Source organism: Pagrus pagrus, assembly GCF_965226575.1.
Source record: "Pagrus pagrus genome assembly, chromosome: 11".
In the NCBI taxonomy this organism is placed as follows: Eukaryota; Metazoa; Chordata; class Actinopteri; order Spariformes; family Sparidae; genus Pagrus; species Pagrus pagrus.
The window spans coordinates 20,851,922-20,865,367 of record NC_140195.1 but is presented as its reverse complement, the minus strand read 5'-3'; positions in this window follow the sequence as shown (position 1 = coordinate 20,865,367).

Below are 13,446 nucleotides of genomic sequence, written 5' to 3'. Positions count from 1 at the left end.
TGGGTACTTTTTTAAATATGTAAAAAACAAACAACTGAAAAAAACCCACAACATTGCTCCATACAGCTCTTCCGAGTCTCTGGAGGCCCTGAGTCAAAAATTGATTTAAAAAGATGTTTTTTACACCCTTTTTAAAGCTGAAATCTTCACTGTAGCTGCTAAGCTACCATCTGAAGTGGGTGCTGAAGCTTTCAGGATGGAAATTACATCTTTTCCAATCAATTAGGAATCTTGTGGCTTCCAGAGACTTGAATTATGTTTTTTTTCCCAGTTGTTTTTAATGTTTTGAAACAAGTCCCCATCTACTTCAGCTGTTTCGGAGAATGCTGCAACACTGTTTTGCTGTGAAGCTCCAGAAATGTTTTGTGGACTGCAAAACTTTTCCCAACTTTCCGTCAGCATGAGGGATGTGCAGATAATGACTAAATTTTCATTTTAGGTTGAACTCATCCTTTAATGTTCTCCTTTGTTTTCACAGTATGACATTTCTTTCACTCGGTTTTAGCTTTCCAGCAACACTAACTTACATTTTTCTTCACATAAATGATTAGTTTAGAACACATGATTAAACTTTGGACTTACTGAAAACCTGTCTCAGTGTTTCTGTGTTTGTGGTAAATCTCATTAATAAAATTAACAAAAGAGAATTAGGTAGCAAGAGATGCAATACTTATGAAGATCTTATCACCTTTGAAAGGTTGAATGATTAATTCCACTTTTGATGGACATATAAAGCCACCGAGTCCTTGTCATCTGGTGTTCATGTTTTTCCTCTGAGGATGCAAGAATCTTTTTGCAAATCCAGCTTCCTCTGCAGCACAACTCTCACTTTTGTTTCATAATAATGTTTTTTTTTAATGTTACCTTTAAATGTGCAATTAATATGCAAACAGGACAAATCTCCAGCATAAATTTAGACAGAATGTGTAGCTCATTTTGCTGTCCCATTATGTGATGTGAATAATGATAGGAATGTAAACCTTGAGGCTGCAGCAGTGTAGCTTTAGGTTAAGTATTGACTGTATCAGCCGTGAGGCTCAGGGAACATTTCTTACCTTGCCTCAGCACCTGGAGCAGCTTTTCTTTGTAAGGCACTTCAGCTCTAACAGCCTGGCTGTGTACTGCAGGGGCAGCTCCCAGGTGTGTGTATTAATGAATGGAAAGCAGAGCATGCACTGCTCATAAGACCGTCCACAGAATAAGATTAAAATAATCCTTATAATAGTGGCAAAAAAAAAAAAACAAGGCGCAAGGGACCTCTGTGTGTCTCTCCTCTCATGTAGGCCCTATTAGTTTTCTCACTGGGTACAATCTAAGCCCTGAGGGAGGAAAGCCGCTCTTACAGAATCATCCAGGGAAGGAGCCTTACATAACAAGTCGTATAATGTCAATGAAAAAGGGCCCGTTTAAAGGAGCATGAATAACATGAGAAAATAACGTGCCTTAATGCGATTGATACTTATGCAGAAGTCCTATTAATAAAAAAAAAAAAATGTTTGGATTATAAAGATTTTGCGCAATTTGGACACTTACAGCCAGCTGCAAAAGGCTGTCAGAGCCACCTTAATGAAGTCAGGTTGAAATCATTGAAATTAGACCTTTAATGAGAGAATATGCTTCGTGTTCATTCAGAGGCTGCAGGAATAACATGTTTTTTTTATTCAGTGATAAATGTGCAACATGCAGGAGCAGTTCTCGCTCTGAACAAAAAAAAAAAGAAAGAAAAAGAAAAAAAGCCGACCTCTTCTCCATGAATTATTTCTTATTGCGGTTCACTCCCACGGCCACGGAGCGTCTGACCCGCGAGCGCGCCTGTGCTATCGGGAGCGCGCGCCAATCATGCCTCATCCGTCGCTCGCGTCGCCAGTGTCGGAGGAGAGAAGAAGAAATCCATCTTTTAGGTAGAAATACGCGCTCTTTCGGCGCTCCTGCTGTCGTGCGACCGCTTCCTTCGTGGTGAACGAGCTCAGATTTTCTTTTTAAAAACAATTCAAACTCGATGATTTGTCTTATTTTCAAATCCTTCTCGTCAATGAGTCAAAGAGGACAGGAAGACCCGGGAGTACAGCTGTGGTGATGTGGTGTTCAGGGGCTCATCCTTCATCTCGCAGGTCATTCCTTTAACTTGCTCAGTTTGGGGATGTAAACGCTGGGAAGACACGTTCACGGACCTGAGCTGATGTGACTCAATGAGAGTGTTTTCATCCCCTCCCCCGGAACAATGAGCCCGCTAGGAGCCTAAAACGTGCCGTGAAAGGTAAGATTGAGCCTCACACAAGCCGCACGTAATGATCTCACTCCGATGATTAGCTCATTTTGATAACAACAAAACAAACAAACAACAACAACGACAAGTCTTCGTCCAAACAGGTGGTGTCCTGTGGCACGAGCAGCTCAGCTGATGGAAGAGAAAACTCGGATATTTGAATAAAAATGAGACATTCCTGTGGAGCCACCGTGCAAATGTGACCTATTTTGAGGACTATAATCAAAATGCGTGCAAGGTAAACGCGGAAGAGGAAGTGGCCTAATTGAAAGATTGAATTACAGATGTTACACACTGTAGGCTCTGTTATACATCGATTAACTGAGCGAGGAGCGTCTCCTACATAACATCTGTGTGCAGGATAAAGGATGGTAATCACACAGAGCTGCTAGGTGTGGGATTACTAGAAATAACCAAGATTAGACACTGACCTAATACTCTGTTTGTGATAGACAGAAAAACGCACCAGTAATTGGAACACATCACCCATGATAGTGTCGTTACTTATCTTGATTATAGGCACACACACAAGAGGCACATGCACGCTGATTGCAGCCAATTTCTGCAACGTGTTGAGCACAGTTTCAGCAAAGCCTCACACCTCCACTTTTGTTTTACGTCAATGCAACTTTTTGTGTTCCTTTATATCAAGATGCAAGAGATAATCTAAGATTATTATTTGGAATATCAGGATGCTTAAAAGAAAAGAAATATAAGTTTGGGACACCAGCCATTACAATACAGTGTTGGTGCACCTGACCATGACATTATTCACTCAGTCAATCAGCTGATTGGCTCAGAGAGAGTGAAGTCATCATTTGAGTTAATTTATACAGTTACATACAAGCAGTGCTTGTTCAAAACATGCTGTTCTGCAGGTATTATCTGTTACTGTAAGGGTGTACAGATCCAGTCTGAAACCTCCTGAACTGCGTACGGACTCATCGGGCCGCCCCAAACATGTTTGATATTCATTTACATCAATGCTGTCCCGAGCCGCACCACAACAACCAATGAGAGAGGCATCCTGCAGCAGCTGACGGTCCAAAACACTCTGAGGCTAACATTATCTAGTATACAACTGTTAAAATGTAAGCATTTCTCCACTTGGACTTGTTAAACGTTCTGCTTTTGTTTTTTACGTCACTGCAACACGTTACTAGAGTAAAGTTGTTGCACCACACTAATCTCCATTTTGTTTTGTAGCCCTTGAATAGAAAACTTGTGTGGACCTAAAAAAAAAATCAATATTCCAGCACACACAAGGATGCGTAAGGATGCGATTGACACTATTGTCACATACTACTAATACATTAAAAACAACAGTGAGCAAATTACGCATTTCGTATGTTGCTTATACTCACAATGAAGCAACATAGGAAACACCAGTTTTTTAATAGAAAACCTGTGTTGACCACGTCTCCCCACTGATCCAGACTTATTTGACGTTTTTGTTTTGTTTTTTTCTCACTGCAGTGCGTTACAACAGCAAGTTGTTGGAAAGCTAATCTCCATTTTGTTTACGTCTACTTCCCCATGAGACCATGTAATAGGAACCATGCATGAGCCCTGAGCCATGAAACCAGAGTGTTTAGTGTTCATTCAAAATGTATTAATATCGAATATGTCACATGTTCAAATTGCACCAAATTCGAGACTGCACTTTCCCGGGTCGTTTGCAACAAGTGTAAAGTAGAGATATGCAAATTCCTTGCTTAATCGTTCCATAGTGCGTGTCTTACTTGTGCACCGGTAACAACAGCAGCTCATGTTAATGACAAAACTCAGAGGATGAGCGGGCAGTTGATCTTGGCATTCTTTCAAGACCATTTATTACATTTCCCATTAGAGAAGTCACAGTATAAATAGATGATAGAGTGGATCAAGCAGTCACAGGTCAGAGAGTGGCCGTGCAAACCAATGATCACATTCACTGCTCAGAGAAAGTGCTGTAGCCTGCATGTGACAGTTGCTGCTACACCACAAAGACTCAGCACAGATCTCAGTGTTTCGCAGGGCATATGTGACATTTTGTTTGTCACACGTTTTGCTCTGTCATTTTGTGACCGCGTTAGCCCGTCTTCACACTATTCTATTTTTTGCTCACACACAGCACATTGACCGGCTTCTGCCATCCCTCAGACGGCATTGATTGGTAATGTTGCATTTATGACAATGAGATGAATATTAATTAAGATTGTAATCATTTAAGGATGCTTTAAGTCAGCCAGTTTGGATTTAATGGTATATACTTTTTAATAGTATTATTTGTACCACCTGAACTCACCTACATTTCCTGCCTGTGTCTGAGACAAACCTTCTGCCATATGGTGCCCAGTGATCCAGCTACAGTCATAGCTGGAGGTAGCTTAACATAAACAGGAAGAGAGCCTCTAGGGTTACATTTGTGATGGAAAAATTCAACTCCTTACTCATGTGACACGTCGCACAGCTAAGAGAAGTGCTCACAGTGTGCCTGGGGAACATCAAATAGCATGCTGGATTCTGGCTTGTGACCTTTTAATACCTTGTTGTACCTTTATTAGTGGATTTGTGGCATCCTATTGACACTGATTTCACCCGTGTGGCTGGTAATCTGAGGTATTTGCTGCAGCTCAAATGCAGGGAGGGAATTATAGAAATGACAGTAGAAGTGACGATCAGTTCTGGGAGCTCACTTGTTTTCTAATGACTGTACACAGTATTTAAGAAATTATGCGAAACTTGGCTGCAGTAGTATTTTGTAAATGCATCTTCACAGGTTCAGCAAAATAATAGGCACTCTCTGTGTCAAATGCGAGTGAAGTAGTCTAAACTTACTTTTCAATAGTCTAGTGAATTACAACCCGTTTGGAAGTTGCTCTAATTAGTTGTGGGTTTTCGATGTTTTATCTCTTGAAGCAAATAAACATTGAGGATGTCTCGATAACAACAGACTCCATTTTACTGCCCTGTGAAAGCCAATTAGAGCTGCAGTATTTGAATTCCTTTTTGTGGTTATGGCTCCTTCAATGATTAAAGCACCTCAGTGCATAATACGATTGATATCATTTGATGGGTATTTAATCAGTGGTACGAAATCCAATGCTGTAATATATATTAAATGCTGCACCAGAGTGATTGAATCAGCGATTGCAGCCTTATGGCAGCTCTGCTCATAAGAGGCTCTCTGACATCATAGCCTAATCCAGCCTGATTTATTAATGACTGATTAACGCTTCTGTGACCTTTCTAATGTAAAATAATGGGCAAATGTTTGACAGTGTGTTCATACTGGTGCCAATATGCTACATGAGTTTCAAAATGGATACTTGAACACAATACTTTTCTTGATACCTTAATTTACAGCCCATTTATCTTTTTCAAAAGTCTGTGATTCAAAAATGAGTAATAAAAAAAAAGACTTAACCATCTAATATTCTTTGCTTTTTCTGTTTTTGCTGGTTCCACTGGTGGAAAATAACAAAGTTTACTCAAGGACTGCACGGGTTTTGTGTTTTGAGGTATTTGAGTATTTCCATTTCATGACAATACTTCTACTCCACTACAAATCAGAGTTCAGATATTGTACTTTTTACTCCCCCGCAATTACTTGACAGCTATATTTACACCAGCTAGTTTACATAATAATTAAGAACTTTTAAAAACATGATGAATAAAATAAAGATCAAACTACCCAACAATATATGAATTGTAAAAAATGAACTGCTTAATTGTTTACGTAATTTCATGCTGAACATTTTATGGTCCCAGCTTCTCAAATCTGACAATTTGCTGCTTTTCTCGTTGTTTGTTTTGAGGTTTGGACTCTTTGTTGGACAAAACAATACATTTGAAGGTGTCACTTTGTTTAATTGGGACTAATAAAGAATAAATGAGCTGATCAAGAAAATAACTATCAGATTGTTTCATAACAAAAATAATGCAGCCAAGTGTGAAATAATTAAAGGTGACATGTATGAGATTTTGAACATGACAGCTGCTACAGCTATTTGCTGTGTAAAGATAGAGTGAAGTAACGGTGTCCTGAGCAAAGAGAGAATCAAGTCACACTTCCTCTGTGTGTGCTGTAATCTGAGTTTCTCTGTTCTTTTTTTTGACAGCTGGACAGCTCATGTGCGCATGTTAGCGATTCTGGAGAAAGTTAGTTGATTGTTAAGCCTCATTACCAGCTCGTCACAAAAGTTAGTATTTGATGACCTGGGAATGGGACTCAACAATTATTTAACTTTATCCAGAATCGCTTATTGCACATTTACCCAGCAGAACTTTTACTCGTAACAGTATGTTTACAGTGTGGTAGGAGTACTTTTAGATTATTTTAGAAGTAAAGAGTCTATTCTATAATACTTTATCTGGTACTAGGGAGACTGTTCACACAATCCCCAACCATATTGAGTTTCAATAGTGACCTTTTTGGTGTATTGATCAGGGAGGTTGCCTGGCATTCAGTCATTTACTGGTTTGATGTAGAATCTGCAGAAGGAGGAAATAGATTCAGGAGAGAAAATGTCTCAGCTAACCTCTCTCGACAGGAAGGTCAGAGGTCAAGGTTACATGAGCACCTCTGGAGCTTATTATTTTCTGATGACTGGAGCTGATAGTGTTACACTGGCTTGGTTTAGCGACTCCAGGGGAGCAGAGCTGACACGGGCTTGAATCTCGGCCCTCTGTTTGGAGCTGCCAGCTCACTCTGCCTTCCTGCTGTGCATTAGTGAAATGCTGTGATTAAACGGAAGGGGCATTTGCTCACAACATGTTTTTGTTGTTGTTGCAGTCCTTGAGTACGAGTGCCTGTGCATATTTGCTGTCTGGTGTCATATTCTGTAAGAGGATACTGGATGATCATTACACAGAATATGAAATGTAAGTTGTCGTCTCTAATAAACAGTCAAGAATGTCATCCTACTCAAATAAAACTGCGTCCAAGACAATGTTTAATTCATAGCTGAAATTATAACAGTTTCTGCAAACTGAACTTTGGCTCTGAGTAAAATGGCAATTAGGACATAAAATTCTGAGAAAATGGATTCAAGCAGCTTTTATTTTTCCAGCATGCAACAGATGAATGTTTTTACTCATTCACTAAAGCTTGAAAGACCAGACAGGCCGTTAATAAGCTGTAGCTGAAGTATTCCTCTTTTAATGAGGCTGGTTTGGGCGGTAGTTGGGCAAATTAACTTCCTACACTGCATCTCAGCATTCCTAATTGTTGAAAAAAGCTATTGTAGTTATTTGATTCGATGCCAACTGTAGATAACTACAAAGACTAGCGAAATAATGAGGTTGAAGTTGTTAATTATATGTACAGCATATTACAGTATATTGAATGCAGTTGATAGGGAATTGACCAACAATCAGAAACAGCCTAAGATATGAATGTAAATTGGTGCTGAACATATTTTTGGGAATAAGGACCTTACAGACTGAACTCTGAAGTCCTTCCTTGTCCATTCACACATTTATAATAAGAGTGCAAAGTGAAGTAATCACACTGTACCTCAGTTGGAGGGAAATGTGTTGTTTCCCGTTTTCGATTTTCTTTGATTCGGGCTGTGTCAACTCTGCTCAGCGAGGTCACCTAATGATCATGCCATTACTGTGAAGCAGCTGACTCAAGAGAAGCTGGGGAAATGTAGGGAAATTTAATGTGCCATTATCCTGTAATCACCACATTGGGATACTTTTGGAGATACATGGACTTGATTTAAGATACCACATGGAGGATTGCTAGTAGAACAGCACAGCAGGGTAATGGTTTAGCATGATTTGACCACTATTTCACTATAAGTTTAATTAACTTCAACTGATTACATTAACTCTAACTTTTATTTTGATAATTCTTGAGGAAACATGTAGTTAATATGATCCAGATTTGATGTCCTTTCTTTGCTGAACGTTTCCTTCTAAGACTGATGCAGTTGCTATGCAACATACACAATAAGAGATCCAGTCTGGTTCCAGTACAGTGGAGCAGAGCGCCTTCTGTGATAGTGGTTTACCAATGGCTCGTCTTATGAAAGGGTGATAATAACATGTCAGTTATTGGTGACGCAATAAGCCCTCTGGCTGTCATGTAAATGAAAAACAGTCCTAAACTAACTGATTTTGACTGTGGTGGGAAGGTTTTATTACCCCCGCCAACGTGTCTGTTTGTTGGTCGGTTGGTTTGTCAGCAGGATCACACAAAAACTACTGAGCATATTTCCACGAAACTTAGGTGGATGATGGGTCTTGGCCCTGAATATCGTGATAGGGTGTTTTTTTTTACATTTTTGTTCATTTGTAATAATGCATGGATCTTGATGGAAAATTAAATCAGCCATGTTTAATTTGCTGGTATCTTTAATCGTTAGTACAATCTGATGCAGATCCAAATAAATATCTGAATCTAGTGAATTTAAATCTGTTGATTAGGCTTGATTGAATTAATGGAGACTATTGGGCCTTGGTGGAGGTATGCACTCTACTGAGTGCCATTCTAGTTTTGGTTAAAAAGTTGAGGTTGCAGTGCTGGCTGCTTTATAAGGTTTGTGATACTCTGCTGTGCTTCCTCCTTTGGGTATAGAGCCCAGCGTGAACACACAGAGGGAGGACCGACAGAGGTAACAGGAATCTTCAATCTTGATATATCTTAATTAAGCATTGGCCCATTTCGGGCTTTATATTTGCATTTTGAATGGAAGCACATATAGTAAAACAGGCAGACAGTTAAGTTAGTGAGGTCATACAGTAGGTAGGCGATCCTGGAAATTACTCTCAGCCAATCGCAAGTGGGAACGAAAAACAGGCAATAGGAGGAAAGAAGTACTTAGTTTATTTTTATTTTTTCCTTCCATGGCTCCATGAAATGTGTCTGTGACAAAGTAACCCCACCCAGTAAAAGCCATACGGAGCTGTCATCTAGTTTTCCATCCTTTCAAGAACATTTCTTGTTAAAAAATATAAACCACGGAGCTCACAAATATTAACCTCCTGGGTCTTAAAGAGGTTAATCACCTCTGTTGTCAGCGGAGCCTCTCTCTGCAGGACAGTAGGTTAAAGCCGGTCCTGCTTATCATTTGTCATGCAAGGAGGAGCATCTCCTGGAGTCTCATTGATAACTAGATAATGAGCACTCATGGGAGATGAGTAAGATTGATAGTGTTTTGGCCTCAGTGGGCCATTGTAATCCCTCATGGGGTGAAGGAGAGCTCACCACCTGCACCACGTGTAAACTGGCAGCATCAATGATAATATATTAAAAATTTGATGAAAAAAAGGTTTCAGGGGTTTCTACTACTATATTGTTGTGTGTAAAAGTATAAAAATGTTAAATAGCCATCATCCTGTAAGAATGTATCAATTGGTAGAATATGAATCTGTCATCAAAGACCATTTTTATTTTTATTTTAGTCAGAGCATTTGATTTGACTGCAGGTGTGGTTCAAAGAAAATTTCAAAAATATGACAAAAAGTGCTTCTAAAGTACATGTCCTACTCTTGCTTTAACTACTACAACATTCTCTTATTTATTCTTTCATAATCCCCATTTCCTCTCACCAGGAGGCCATGTCTCCAAACATTTTAATAACCTTCAACGACCCCCTCTTAAAGTGCTTCTGGTAAATCATCTCCCTGGCTGAATGATCTTTGGTCCACACAGAGGGCAAATGGAAAGCCCGCAAACTAATTGTTTTTATCTTAACATAAAAGAAGTATAACTTCAATGGTCAGGATATTTGTTAATGGCATTTCACCAGTCCACCAGGCCTGTGAAAACATTTTAAAACCCAGAGACAGGGACATTACTCGACTTGATGACATGTTGTGTTGTGATCTGTTGCACTGGGTTTCTTTTGGCAAGTAAAACACTGTAGTCGAAGGTTATGAAAATAAAAAAACAACACAGAGGCTCCATTTTCTGAACCAGAGCAAGAAACTTTTGACTGCAGCACATTAGACAGACTCCCTCCGTGTTTACCTTTCACAATAAGAGTCCTGGATACCAATATACACTTCGCAAATTCTTTCAGGGGGAACTTAAATTCACTTTAGACCATTTCAGTAACAGGCCACTGAATAAAATAGCTTACAACATGTAAGATAAAGTGGGATATACTGTGATTATTTTTCATTTGGATGTTATTTGTACAAAAATGCTCTGTCCAGTAACAGAACGCTTTATTTTGAAACTTGTTTGAGTGAGAGTGAGAGGAGGTCCTGTAACCTGGTGCAGTTTTGGAGAAAATGTGAGAGTTAGGCCTATTTAATAGACAGTGTTTTATTCTGAACATACAAATGTTTGTGTATGCTGTCGATTATAGTTATAGGGTTATATACTGCAGAACTGGAAGCGCCAGGTCAGACTTCGGGCAAGAAAACTGCAATCGATGCATCTCTGTTAAATACCAAAGACATCACTGTGAATATTTAATTAAACCAATACATTACCCTATAGGAGAACTGATGATATTCAATAAGTATTAAGCATGAATGTAGCCTCCCTGCTACTAAAAGATTTTTCTGGTGGGACATTTGACAAAGATGGCACTTTGTAACGGGTGGCTGAGGTTCATTCAGCTGCAGTTTTCGCCCAGTCATGTTGTTAATGTCACAGGGTTTGTACGAGGCAGCAAGGGCAAAGACCCAAATGCAGACAAGCAGGCACGCAGGAACAGCTCAGTGGATTTATTAGTAAAATAATGATAAATGGACTTGTATAGCAAATGTCCAAACTGAAGTAGCAGGTCAGGTGGGAACATCTGCAGTTATCTGGTGGATGGAGGGAGAAAGGCTATGACTATAAAGCATCATAGAAATGCAGGGACCTGATGAAGGGGGGATGTGGCTGAAGAGAGGGACACAGGCAGGACTGAGGCAATCAGGATCTTTTGATCGTAGCGGTCAATGATGATCACCTGATCAATAATTTGGCATAAGAGTATCATAGGCATGTGTGCTTGCCACTACAAAATGACCTTTTATAATCTATGGATCAGGTTTTTCACTTGTTAGGATCCCCTTTAGTTGCTGAATATCATGAATAAGAGACATAAACAGACAATAATATTAGATATCATCCAGCATAAGTAAACAAAATGTAACAGGATGTTCACAGACAAGAAACAGGATTTATATAACTATAGGTCAGACAGCAGTGCAGTACCTTTTAGACATTTTAGATGTATTATAGTATAAGTGCTTTTAAGCAGGACAGGGAAATGAATGACTGCCTCTGACATTTCCTGTACAAGGCACTTAACCCTCAAAGCTGCAGAGGACTGTACTTGTACTGGGCAGCTTCCTTGCATGAGTGTTTCTAACTGTGTAAATGTGAAGTGCTGCTGCAAAAAGCATACCTGCTGACTTGACTTTCAAAGTAAAGCACCTGTCATACGTAAGCATGAGAGATGTAATATTAAACACTGGGGCTGTGCTCGGGGGGAAAGCTGTGCAGCCTCCAGGGGCAGAGTATTTTCCTCTCTGACAGCTCCGGGAACGAGTGGCTCGTCAGGCAATAAGACCCCATACATCACACCTGTCAGCAGGGGCTTAGAAGAGCGGTCCACTCCCTCCGTCTACTCCAGCTCCTGCCGATTTGAAGCTGAGAGATGTGGGTCAGTGCCACACATGTACGCCAAGCTTTCACTCAGTACCACGCCCAACACACTGACCGACATTGTGCCGATGAGCGTGGTTAGATAGAGCCTTAATAAATGATCATGTTCCTTGGAACAGGTTTCTTATTAATTACTGGTCTGATCTCATGCAGACACACAGTCATCCATTTTGGCCTTTGTTTTAACAGATAAATCCGTCTTTATGCCTGCCAGATTCTGTGTAGGCACACTTGTCTCTTCCTCTCTGTATCTCAGCTGATTTATAGTTTGAGATGAAGAATAAAAAAAGTGTTTGGTCCCGTTTTTCTAGCAGTCGAAAATGTGACTAATGTGCAAAGTGATATGTTTGTCATCCAGGAGACGAAAAGCACAGTTCCCTTTGCAGCACCACAATGCTGATGGCATTTCTCTGAAAATGCTTCTGTAGAGACTGTCAGCCTTTACACAGACGGATACGTTATGGTAGTGAATGGCTTAAACTGTGTTTAGAGATAAAAAAAAAAGAAAAGAAATGCAGAGTAATCTGTATTAAAAAGCACATCAAAAATCAAATAAACAACCATCTTGGCAACGCTGCTGGGAAGTTATTCTGAGCTAACAGGCCAGGCTCCAGACTTAATGAATAGGGAGAGAATGAGAACCATAACTTCACTGTCAGTGGTCAATGGGACATAAAACTTTAGTCAAATCTGATAAAAAAAAAGAAGGAAAAAAGCGTTTGGTGACTTCGCCCCAAAATAAGGGCTAAATGGCTTTTTTCACACAGGTTATTCTTCAACTATCCTTGCACCAACTTCTTTTACAGCTCAGCCAAAGAGTTTAATGTCTAACGTTTGAATATCCCCATCCTACACGCTACATTCTGTACATTATTCTTCTTCTCCATGCTTATTAGAGCTCCTTCTTCAGGAGCACCAATCATTTGTAACTGTTATGAATCTCAGCTGAGTGCAACAACACAATTGGTGGATGTTTCCTGGTTCGGCTGTGATAAAGCAGACAATTGACACTTGGGAAGTGGCGGGATATGTGTCAGACAACCGTCATGTATTCAAAATGCTTTAAGTTGTTTGTCTCCTCTCTTATAACATTTCTGATGCTAGTACATACAGGAAGCCTATCAGGAATGCTTTTGTTTTTTTCTAATATTTTCAGCAGCTTGCTGAGGACAAATGTTGATAATTCTATCTTACAGCTATCTCACTAAAATGTGCTAAAACATTGGCAGTACACTACACGAGCAACTTGGAAGACTGTGCTCGACCTTTGCCACGACAGCTTGTTACACCCAAAGGCAGTATTTCTATAATTTAGCATTTTAAACTAAGTTGATTTTATGAGCCTGTAAGCAGATTATTTGAAACAAAACCTTTAGCTCTGTTGGTGTCATTGTTAATGTAAGCTAAGCAAAGTGAAAAATATGTAATTCTAAAAACACATTTGAAGCTACCGTGACATGTTTCTGTCTCCAGATCTTCCTTGTACGAACCACCTCAATAAATCTATGCCACCCTGTTAATATTCAGTATCTCGATGTTAGAGAGAGAAAGTCTTTACAGCGAGTGTGTTATTGTCAGC